At 44.3% G+C, this 12,903-nt stretch overlaps 1 pseudogene; it reads right to left on the minus strand.

Annotated features, from left to right (window-relative positions):
• Positions 1–9,948: 9,948 nt before the first annotated feature.
• LOC124778566 lies at positions 9,949–10,066 on the minus strand (annotated as a pseudogene).
• Positions 10,067–12,903: the final 2,837 nt, after the last annotated feature.

Below are 12,903 nucleotides of genomic sequence, written 5' to 3' on the forward strand. Positions count from 1 at the left end.
GGACTGTGCATTGGCAGAGCTGTAATTGGTGCTCAGGTGGTTAATGTGAAAAGATTTCCGACGTGGTTGTGGCCGCACGGTGGAAATTAACAGACTTTGAACGCGCAATGCTAGTTGGAGCTAGACGCATGGAACATTCCGTTTCGGAAATCGTTAGGGAATTCAATATTTCAACATCCACTCTATCAATAGTGTGCCGACAATACAAATTTCAGACATTACCTCTCACCGCGGACAACCCAGTGTCTGATGGCTTTCACTTAACGACCGAGAGCAGCGATGTCTACATAAAGTTGTCAGTGCTAACAGACAAGCAGTACTGAGTGAAACAACAGCAGTAATCAGTGCGGGACGTAAGAACGAACGTATCTGTTAGGACAGTGAGGAGAAATTTGGCGTTTATGGGTTACGGTAGCAGACGACGGACGCAAGTGGTTTTTCTAATAGCGTGGCATCACCCGATGCACCTCTTCTGAGGTCGTGTCCATATCGGTTGGACCTTAGACGACTGGAAACCCGTGGCCTGTTCGGATGAGTCCCGATTCCATTTGGTAAAAGCTTATGGTAGGGTTCGAGTTTGGCGCAGACCCCATGAAGTCATGAACTCAGGTTGTCGACAAGGCACTGTGCAAGTTGTCGGTGGCTCCACAACAGAGTGGGCAGTGTTGACAGGAAATGGTCTGGCTCGTGCTCCTCAACAACGACGGTGTTTTTATAAATGACAATGCGCCATGTCACCGGGCCACAATTATTCGCTACTGCTTTGAAGAACAAATGGCTCTGAGCACTATGCGACTTAACTTCTGAGGTCATCAGTCGCCTAGAACTTAGAACTAATTAAACCTAACCTAAGGACAGTACACACATCCATGCCCGAGGCAGGATTCGAACCTGCGACCGTAGCGGGCGCTCGGCTCCAGACTGCAGCGCCCAGAACCGCACGGCCACTCCGGCCGGCTTTGAAGAACATTCTGGAATATTAGAAGGTATACCAAGACTTTTGTTACCCCAGTATATAATGAAGAAAAATAGCTTTATATCAGTTTAAAAAGTCAGTAAATTTGACAACGGAAATTAAGTGCCACAAGGCGTCGGATAGTAATTAAATAAGGGAATATCATGAGTAAAAGTAGAGGATGTTTTTATGTTAAAAAGAATGATTGTTTTTGCACTCGTACGCAACAAACTATTTCGTAATGGTTAAACTGAAAATTTTCTGTTTGCGTGTCAAATGCCTTTATTTATGACGTCATTACGAAAAAAGTAACGTTACTGAAACTTTTGGAAATAACTGATATAAAATTGTCCCATTATTTAGATACACAACTTAGGGCTATGCTGAGCTGAAGAACCTGGACAGGTGAGGAATTGGTTGGGTCCACATCAACACAATCGGGTGACTTGTGACCCCAAGAGAACAACAGTTTCCCTTGTTATAAAGATGTGATAAAATATGTGAACTGAAATTTCCCAGCAATTTAAGCGCATGCCACTTGCTTCTTAGGAAAATTTGATTGTGCGGCGGTAGGTCTTGGGACGATACCGCTTTTGCTGCTCGATTCGTACGAATTAATTAAGAAACTGTCACCTGTCGAAAGTGAAGAGGCTGTAGTAGGAGATTTGTATCTTACTTGATATGAAGTCACTCTTCGGCTATTTTTTAAGATAGCAAGTAGGGTAATGCGTTCACTAATGATATTCGGAAGTTAGAGTGCTTGGTATAGTGCGTTACACGGTCTTCAGGAGGCGCAGTGCTGTCAGTGACGTAAATTAGAGGTGTAGGAACGTGGTAATACAGTAGAGAACAGACACAGACCTCAAAGAAGCGGTGCTAGCCGTCGCAAACTCTGTTACCAGAGGAGAAAGAGAAATAAAAAGGCAGAGTGGAAATTCCCCGGGGGAAAGGTGAGTGAGAAGGGGAACAACATCAAGTATGGGAAGAATGTTAGCACAGAGGGAGGCCCAGGGAAAGAAATGCAGATGAGGGGGCGGCGGCCGGCGCAAAGGAATCCGCCAAAGTGCCAGCCCTGCCCCGCGCCGGCCGCGCTGAAGCCCCTGCGAAGGAGCCAGCCCAACTGGCATTACCGCTGGGCTCGTCGGCCTAACTCGGCGCGAGGGCGGCTGCAGTCACTGCTGTGGGTAAATACAGCAAGTGGCGCCAGCAAGCTCGGGGCGTTCTCAATTCCCTCACATCTCCATTAACTCAATTGCATCAAATGACGAGGTGTACACGTATGAGGTCGCTAAGGCGTTTAAATTGTAAGACGAGCTCAGCTCGAAAATGTGCCCTTCAGCACAAAAATGCGGGTAGTTCACTTTCTAGCTAATCCAGAGATTTAAGCCCAGGTATTTAACCCATCCACGTCTGCTCGATAAATTGAATTAGGCGTGACACAGTGCAATTACTAGGTAATAATTCGACAGGAAACATAACGAAACATCCATTTATTACTTAAGCACAATTGTTTGTATTAATACTTAAGCATTATGTGTTGACGTTACTCCAAGACAAAAAAAGAGTCCAGCTACTGTACGGGCACTACTGTAGTGATGCATTACAACAGCGGCTGGATGTGGCCACCACCTATTTGTTACAGAAACTGTATCTACGAAGCATGTTCTGGTACACACTCTCCATCCCACCGGATGTCTCTTCACTTTCTAGTGCAGCGGCCAGAACTCGAGCCAGAAGATCTTCCTCTGTCTCTATAGCAGTCTCGTAAATTAAACGGTACATACAACCCCACACGAAGTAGTACGTAGGAGATAAATCCGGCGATCACTGCAGCCATGCGGTAGGACAGTATCGGCCTATCCATGTTTCACCATTTCGTCTGTTGAGATTTCTGCGAACCGCACGTGAGAAGTAAGGTAGTGCACTATCAAGCTGAAACCACATTCTCTGACTAAAATTCAATGTCACAGCTTCCAAGAACTGACCAAATATATTTTGTAGTAAGATAAAGTATGCTGGGTCAATTAGCTCGAGTGGAAGGAGGTGTGGTCCAATCACACGACGGTCCAGAGTACCTGAACACACGTTAATACCAAACCAGTGTTGAACTCCCTGGTGGCAGCGGGTTTTCGTTTGCCCAGACGAGGCTGTTTCGCGAATTCAGAACACAGTCCCTAGTGAACTTAAGTTCATCTGTGAAGAGAACTGGACGTGGGAACAGGGGTGTGCCGACTCACTGATGCAGGAACCACGTGAATGCACTGTGAAAAATCGGCTGGGCCCATAATGTGTGCCCTTTTTAGGTGGTACGGATGTAATTGCTGCTCATGTAGAACGTCCCAAACGATACTGTGACTAACACACACTGCATGCGCAATTGTTAGAGTACTCGTTGACAGGTTCTCTTCATCACGATGCAGTACATCTTCAGATTCGGGCGTGCGGCATTGCCGTGGAGCACCCCAGTCCTGCCTCCTCAACGGTGAAGGTACCTGTTTCTCGGGGCGGCTGCAGAATTTGAGCAAAAGGTCTGTGCAATGGAGTGCTGTGTTGTGGAATACGATCGTGATTCAGCAGACTAGCAGCTCTTCTGTTACCTCGAACTTCGCCAAGCACAAGGAGCATGTCTGTGTATTCTGAAAACGTATACTGAACCATGTTTAATGTATCGGAGACGCACAGGCATTGAATAGGCCTCGCAGCAAGGCAGACGTTAAATGACATCACTTGACCACCTGACGTAGTACACGTCATCCTACCTACCCCATTGCGTAGCAGGATTAGCAAGTCTGAGACTTTTCACCTTCCGTCTTAACTGAAACGGTAGGTTCTCGAACATGAGCCCCTATGCGAAATATTAAGTACGCAACCAACTCTACAAGTCCTAGAACTCTATAAGGGGAATTTTCGAACGCCTTATAATGGCTCTTATTTCTAAAACGTCCGCAGCTCGTGGTCGTGCGGTAGCGTTCTCGCTTCCCGCGCCCGGGTTCCCGGGTTCGATTCCCGGCAGGGTCAGGGATTTTCTCTGCCTCGTGATGACTTGGTGTTGTGTGATGTCCTTAGGTTAGTTAGGTTTAAGTAGTTCTAAGTTCTAGGGGACTGATCACCATAGCTGTTAAGTCCCATAGTGCTCAGAGCCATATGAACCATTTAAGCCATTTCTAAAACGAAACGCAGGCCAATTATGTCACGTGATAGATGTCATTAGTAAACAAAGTGAAAAAGAAGACGGGCGGCATAGACTTTCAAGACCAGATGGCACCTCTCTTCCCAACCGTGCGACTCACAGTGAAAGAATATAAAAATGTTACGGCACGTAATAGTAGGGGGTAGAAATTAGAAAAGAATTATTAAAACTAATTCAGACTGCTATAGGAAAATTCAAGTCATGATAGAGACAGAGGCGGAATCGGAAAACGAGCTAATATGTCGAAAGAGCGCCAGGTCGACTGCACTGTCTGCCGAGTAAGCATATGCATTCAGCAGGAAACCGACTGCAACAGGAAAGTGAAGGAACCGAGACATGGGTAACAGTTAGCTCCTGAGCATGTTCAAAATGACTCTGAGCACTATCGGACTCAACATCTGAGGTCATCAGTCCCCTAGAACTTAGAACTACTTAAACCTAACTAACCTAAGAACATCACACATCCATGCCCGAGGCAGGAATCGAACCTGCGACAGTGGCAGCAGCGCGGTTCCGGTCTGAGGCGCCTAGAACCGGCCGGCCACAGCGGCTGGCATTCTCAGCCTCGCACTAGCGCCCTTTAAATACTCTAGATCTCCAGCTCTCACAGTGAGTTGATTATTGGGATCGACAGCATTCACAGTAATAGAGCCTACGTCCTAGACGCTCCAGCACGGTCTATGAGCTAGCCGAGGATCTACTCAAGATAATGGTCTTCAGCTGATGGAACATAATGCTGCTCGCCGCCTACTATCTACTGATGGAGGATCTCTCTGTCTTCCAACAACGACACATCGTAGAGTGCTGCCAGTACTGGACTTCCACAGTGAAGCCAGCAACACGACCTCTTGGGGCCACGTTGCTTTCCAACATTCAGGCGCCTTCGGGTGCTGACTCCTTCCAAGGCTACGGAGGAGATCAACAGACCACATGACTGCCGATACCAGGTACATTGCGGATGGGTCATAAAGGGTTATGTAGAATTCAGAGTGGGACGAAGTACACTCCAGCTACCAGCCGAAATGGCCGCACATGCTTGCAGGGTGTTTGCCGCGGCGCATAGGCCGCTGACATCTCCTGGGCGCGCAACCGCTGTGCTGATTCGATGAACGTCACCTAAAGGCCAACAAGTGGCTGAATGAGCAACATGCGAGGCTGGTACAAAAGAACGACGACTTACATACATTGTGAATAAGTAACTGATCTCTAATAATATTTTACTAGTGTCGTAGACAATTCACAGGTTCCCAGCAGCTATCCTGACTTCGCGCTCAGGTGTCTGCACTTGGCCTTCTGTAGAAATATTTTTATTTTTATTTTACTGGAACACGTATTTTCAATTTCTTGACTGTGTATCACAACACCAGACGAAATAAAAAAAAAAACTTGCTACACTGACGTTACGTAACAACCGGTAGCACGCGCACAGCCACCTGTGTTCTCTGTTCTCGTGCGACCACCGGCGAGTACGAACATTGCGAGAGTTCAGGAAAGCCGTGCGGGGTAGTTGCGCGTTCTAAGGCGCCTTGTCGAGGTCCGTGCGGCTTCCCCCGTCGGAGGTTCGAGTCCTCCCTTGGGCATGGGTGTATGTGTTGTCCTTAGCGTAAGTTAGTTTAAGTTAGATTTATGTAGTGTGTAATCTTAGCAACCGATGGCCTTAGCAGTTTGGTCCTATAAGACCTTACCACAAATTTCAAAATTTCCTATTTCAAGCAAAGGCATGCGCTCTTTTCCTGATGTACATATCATCAAGTGAGAAAAAAGTATCATAAATAGGTGTGTTGTGCACTGCTGAAGAGTGAAAAGAGATAAAAGTGCATGCAGAATAAAAAGTGCGCTGTTGTTATGCGCTTAGAAGACTGTTTTGAGGCCCACCATACTCAACATCGTACTAGCTGACACGCAAAATAACTACATTTGCCGATATGTATTAAATTTGACTTCACGGCAATCAGTACGCTATTGAAATACTGTCTCATTGGGTTAAGGGGGTCAATGGTGTTCGCAGAATCAGCTGTAGAGCTGTACCGTATATCAGATGGCTATGAATTACACTGTTGTGGCCGTTCGGTTCTAGGCGCTGCAGTCTGAAACCGCGAGACCGCTACGGTCGCAGGTTCGAATCCTGCCGCGGGCATGGATGTGTGTGATGTCCTTAGGTTAGTTAGGTTTAACTAGTTCTAAGTTCTAGGGGACTAATGACCTCAGAAGTTGAGCCCCATAATGCTCAGAGCTATTTGAACCAACACTGTTGTTGCTGTTGTGACCTTACGTCCGACGCCTTTACCTTCTATACATCATTAGGCCAAACTACTTCGAGTGCAGCTGCGTACATAATGTGAGTAGCTCCCAGGTGCCACTACCTATCTCTAAACTGTATGAATTCTTGACTGAAACCGATAAGCGAAATCGTGTCTGAGAGAAGTTACCATTGTCGAAGTGTCGTCTGGAGAAACGTCCACAACCCTCATCTACAGTAAGATTAGAGTGGTTCCTCGTTGTAAAATTCCGATAAACGACGAACTGAGCAAAATTAATGTGTACCTCACATCAGTACGCGAGATTTGTAAGCCGGTGGGTAGTCTCATTCACATACCTCGAGAAAGTTCGATATCCGCACATCAAGATCAATCAAGCAACATGGATTACAGGATACGCACTGACTTACGTAATACGGATGTGCTAAGCCAACTACAAGGGCTGTTGGTGTTACGAACATCACAATGTAAGAACCGAGTCAAAATGTCAAGAAACATGCGGTAGCCTACTACAAATTATTATTAACTTGTAATGATGCCACTATACTAAACAAAAGGAAGTTTTAAGAAGGCGCATCGAGGGGGGAGCACTTTAACGCTGTTCAGACTATAGCCGACACACTCCGTAAGCTGCGGATGGTAACTGACCCATCATCGTGATTCACTCGAGAAGCACCAACTGAATATGCGACTAATTCGTTCTCCAGGGACTACTGCCCATCTCTGCCTACAGACTGCAGGCTCTCAATGAATCCAAACCGTCTCTAGTCAGTGGTGTGTAGTGCAGAAGTAGCTCTTACAACACACCTGCGCACATTTTCTTGACGAATAATTCTTGTGCAGCTAAAAAAAGAAATCAGATTTCCCTCATACAATAAATGTTGATTATCTGGCAAAAATAAAAGGAATAAAAAGCGCATTTGATGTAGCTTTTTCTACATGCCGTGCAAATCTCTTCATCTCTATCTAACTACAGAAGCTCACATTTACTTGACTCTAATTAACTTATACAGGTACAACGTACGTGCCATTGAACCTGTTTGCCATATCAGTGGCTTGATCTCTCTCTACAATTTTTGACGCCGACATTTCCCTCCCTCCCCCCTCTCCTTATATCTCTCTGCCCTAGCGTTTAGCCGGCCGTTGTGGCCGAGCTGTTCTAGGCGTTTCAGTCTGGAACCGTGTGACTGCAACGGTCGCAGGTTCGAATCCTGCCTCGGGCATGGTTGTATGTGATGTCCTTAGGTTAGTTAGGTTTAAGTAGTTCTAAGTTCTAGGGGCCTGATAACCTCAGTTGTTAAGTCCCATAGTGCTCAGAGCCATTTGAACCTAACGTTTATCCTGTCATACGGCGTCCTCTGTTTGTCATGATTTGGCAAACTGGTTTTTGTTTTAACTTGGCCCCCACTTACCCTAAGCGAGGGAAGTTGCTTGCCCCACCTGTCTGCGAATCGTGTAAAACTTGTTCTGTCAGTTATCGTACTTTGTTTGTGCATCATATTTTATGAAGCGGGAAATACGGATCTGAATTTGCCTCTACGAGCGTGGAAAACTGCCTAAAATCATACTCAGCCTTGTTGGCGTACCAGACCTGCGGTCGTTATCTTGCCTGCATTACAGATATATGTATTCCTTCAAGCTTCGGGGGATGTCCTACTAACCTATCCATTCTATTAGAGAAATTGTGCCATAAATATCATCTCTTCCCGAATCGATTCCAACATTTTTCTCTTCTTTTCTTTATAGATACAGTTACATATTAGGTTAGACTCCAGACAGATACTTCATAGACAAGTTTCTAATACTTAATTTATGGTCGATTTTTAGAAACGCTTCTCTTGCTATTTCATTTTGCATCTTGATGCATCAGCCATCGTCAGTTACTTTGATGCTCAAATAATAAGACTCTCCTAACACATTTCGTGTTTAATTTTTTAACCCAAATCCCAGAGAATTAAGTGATTTAATACTCCTCACCATTACGTCTGTTTTACTTTTGTTGATGTTCGATCATATTTGGAGGACATTATCCAGTACGTTGAACTTACGTTCCAAAATCCCTTGTGTCCCTGACGTGATCTGAAGCTCACTATAAAACGTTAAATTTTTAATTTTCTTTCATCTAACAATAATTCCTTTCCCAAATTTCTTCATGATTTCCCTTATTGATTTCTCTGTGCAGATTCGCTCACCGTTTAGCTTTCATGTGCTTCGATTGTTAGAACTGCTTCCTGGTTTCTGTAGACGTTTTAGATAACATTTCGGTCCCTACTCTTTATTCCTGATAACGTAGGAACACAGAGTACTGTACTCTAGTGTATTCCAGGCTAAACTGTCAATTTATTTTTCTGAATCTTCAAATGCTACTTAGGTTTGTAAAGTAATTTGTGCGGTCAGTACGACTTTGAGTGCACCAACATGACTCCAGTCGTTTAGTTCTTTTCGAGATAATTTATCTTAATATTTTGCAAGCTTGGCTTATTAAATTGATGCTTCCCAAATACTCACACCCGTCAGCACATATCTACTTTGGTACTGGGATTATTGCACTAGCCGACAAAATTTAACCTTTTCTTTGCATCATTGGCAAAATAACTAATTTTAGGCTTTTGAGTCAGCTACATATGAAAATGGTAGTTAAGATGCGAGGTAGCCCTCTTTTTTGTTGTTGAACAGATGTTCCAATCTTTCCAAGCTGTTTTGGCAACGTATGACTATCATTTAAATAAGTATATATATTTAATTTTCCTAATACGTTTACATTACCGGAATATGTAAATCATGAAACAATGCTCTAGCTCGTGGACATTATTTCTGTACTTGGAATACATTTATGATATCACAAGAGTTTTAAAACTCACGTAAGAGTTTGGTATCACGGAAAGGTTTAATGTGTTTGCCTGTTTCTTACATGACAAGTAAGTCATAGTGTACTCGTATATTGATCTATTTAAAGAAAATAAAATTAAACTCCCAAACTACCAAAGTAATTTGTGCTTCTTTTCTATTATACTTTCAAATTCCGAATTTTATCCAGATTTTTATGTCAATAAATAGCTCAAATTAAATTTTTCTGTATCTTAATCCAAGGCGAACAAGAGCAAACAGGGTGTTCCGATGTATTTGAATCTGATGACCAAATTTTAAGGTGAACATGAACTATCTTACGAATACTACAATACGGACTAATATTCAGTGTGTTTCAAGTCAGCAGCTGACATACAGTAGGATCATTTTGTTTTCCTATTATAAACGGCTATACCTAAAAATCAGAAATCTTCTGCGGCACACTAACCATAATGCTGCTGCATTTCAGCTCGTTTCTAGCTTTGTTAAAATAGATGCCCTGATTAGTCATCTTGTTTAAGGGATGATAGTACTCCTCCTCCTCCTCTCCTCCCGAACAGGCCATGAAAGCCCAAAGGTACCGACGGCCGCCATGTCATCCTCAGCCCACAGGCATCACTGCATGCGGATATGGAGGGGCATGTGGTCAGCACACCGCTCTCCCGGCCGTATGCCACAAGAGCTGAGTACACCCCACTTGCCAACAGCGCCCGGCAGACCGGATGGTCACCCATCTAAGTGCTAGCCCAGCCCGACAGCGCTTAACTTCGGTGATCCGACGGGAACCGGTGTTACCACTGCGGCAAGGCCGTTGGCAAGGGATGGTATTAGATTCCATGTTATTTAATTTATACATAAAATAAGATACAGGAAATGAGGCAATGTCAGAATTCTGACACGACTTTGTTTCAAATAAAGAGACAGAGACTCCTGTCTTTTTTCACGTCATCCATCCTTGCTAGGAGGAAGGATAGGACGATAGTCGTTTTATGTATATATACAGCAATAAATAAACCAACAGCTGTATTTTCATCTTTGATTTACTGCAGAGGCAACCGGTTTCGGCACTCCATTGAGCCATCATCAGGCCCTCTATGTTAACATGGTGGTTGAGGTTATATTGCCAGACAAAATTTCATTCAAAAGCGAACCCATATCTGATTCAGGATATGTAATACAGCTCCAACTTTTTGCGAGCGTACTGTCGTGTTACGTACGCTGGTGTGGATATTGGTTCGTTTTCGCATGGTATTTTGTCTCGCAGTATAAGTTCATCAACCATGTTACCATACAGGGCCTGATGATGGCATAATGGAATGTGGAAACGGATTGTCTCTGGAATAAATGAGAGATGAAAATACAATTCCCGGGTTATTTATTTCTGGTTATGCTACTATCTTTGGCTAAAAGATGGAGAAGACGTAGAAGGAGGGTTGAGGGACTGTAGGAAGTGCCAAAGGTCAGTGAATATAACTCCGGAGCTCCATGTCTCACGCGTATTACTGATCAGTGATTTACGATGTAGTCAGACCGAAGTGTGTCGAGAACTCTACGTAGAGAGATGGACAGGAGCCGAGAGGAGGAGGTTCTGCGAGAGCAGTGCGCCGGATACCGTCGCGGGGACCGAGGTACCGGTGACTTTTACGCGGCAGCGCAGCCGTCATATCCCGGGACTACTCGGCGCCTCGTAAAGGCCCGCCCCTGGCGGAGATTTACGGCAACCCGCACGCCTCCCGGCGGCAGTAACTCGCCGAGGCGGACGCAGGGAGCGAGCTTCTCATCCGGTACGTCTTCCACTTGTCCTCAGTATTGCCTCAGCAAGAGCCCAGTTCACGAGACAACTGGTTTCGTTAATTGGCGGCTGGAAGACTGCAACTATATGACACATTAGTAATTGTGAATCAAGGAATTGTTTGTCATAATACAGTGAATGGGAACCTAGACATAGCAACCGACAAAGAGAACATCGTGCCATTTAGATGTATTAATCAGGCCCAAAACTCGACTTGCAACTAGAGCACATACGATCAGTCTGTCACAACATTAATAATACGTAAGGCTCTATAGCACTATACGAAAATATCACTGTTAATGAACTAACAAAATATACGAATAAACCTCTTTATATTTTTCCTTTCCTTTAATCAAATGCTCTGCTTCGATGCAGAGTGTAAACGTGTGCATGAAAAATGGTACACTGTTTCTGCTGATAACCACGTATGAGCTTTTGGGTTGCCAGGCTACTTCGATCAACAGGATTTATATTGGATTTTGAAAATGAGCTTTCTATCCAAACTTACGTCCTCCACAATGGCTCATCAAATATTCTACCCTTTTGCGATAATTAAGAATTCGCGTAAATTGTATTTTTGCGAGTTTAAAGCAAACCATCGGCGGTGCTAAAGCAGTCTTGATACCGCGACACACTCGCGACACTTATTAGCCTCTCACGAAATTGACCTGCATACATTTACAACCAATTTCAAGGTCATAATTCGCCCTACACGATTGTGTGCAATAGAACTTCGTCCAATCAATTATTTCTGGAATCGTTATCACTGATCGCGACACTGACCGTCCATAAACGCACAATTAACACACTCTTTTTTTTCTAAGAGTAAACGAATGACGTAACGTCATCTATATAGTTATTATTCCAAAAGATGGTTCAAATGGTTCAAATGGCTCTGAGCATTATGGGACTTAACATCTGAGGTCATCAGTCCCCTAGAACTTAGAACTACTTAAACCTAACTAATCTAAGGACATCACACATATCCATGCCTTAGTCAGGATTCGAACCTGCGACCGTAGCGGTCACGCGGTTCCAGACTGAAGTGCCTAGAACCGCACGGCCACACCGGCCGGCTCAAAACGATGTCAAACATTTATCGTCATTATATTTTAACGGTAATCAGAAAAAAAAGATTTATTATCGGAAAGTAACACATAGCAGATCGCAAATTGCACTAACTAAATGACAAGTTTGCATAGCGTCGAGACTTAATCACGCAAAACTATATAAAGAAATCCCCCAAATCTCAATTTCTCCATACCAACTGACAGATACAAATAAGATATTCAAGACCTCATACATCAATCCCGACCTGTAATGTTATAGCGTTACCGATTGAAAGCAACCCAATAGGTCTGAAAACCTCTCAGTCATTCTTTTTCCTGTCACATAACGTCTTTGACTGTAACATTACATCTGCATCTGTGAACGCAGAATGAGCTACAGCTGAGATGTCTCCTTCTGAGCTTTGGTTGTCTGTGTATGGTCCATCATATCCTGCGCAGCTCATCTTAGGCTATTTTCTGTGGGTTTACACGCAAAGACGCACCGGATCTCACACGATGATGTCTGCCCAATCAAACTGCTGATATATGCAGAAGTTTGTGACGTCAGTGCCGCCAAGCGGAAGACTGGTTCTTCCGTGCGTGGGTGAAGACAGCTGTAGGAATATAGACGCGTTTGTTGGTCTGGAAATCTCCCCGGATATGGCGAATGGAGCCACTGTTTCAGGAAATAAAAAATTAAATATTTCTTTTCCGTGGTTTGCATTATCTGACGGTTCAGTCCTCTTACCTGAGGGCTCAGCGCATGTGACTGCCACTCAGCGGAGCCGTTTTCTATTTCCGGCCGAGTCGGA

This window comes from Schistocerca piceifrons, chromosome 2, assembly GCF_021461385.2.
Source record: "Schistocerca piceifrons isolate TAMUIC-IGC-003096 chromosome 2, iqSchPice1.1, whole genome shotgun sequence".
Classification (NCBI taxonomy): Eukaryota; Metazoa; Arthropoda; class Insecta; order Orthoptera; family Acrididae; genus Schistocerca; species Schistocerca piceifrons.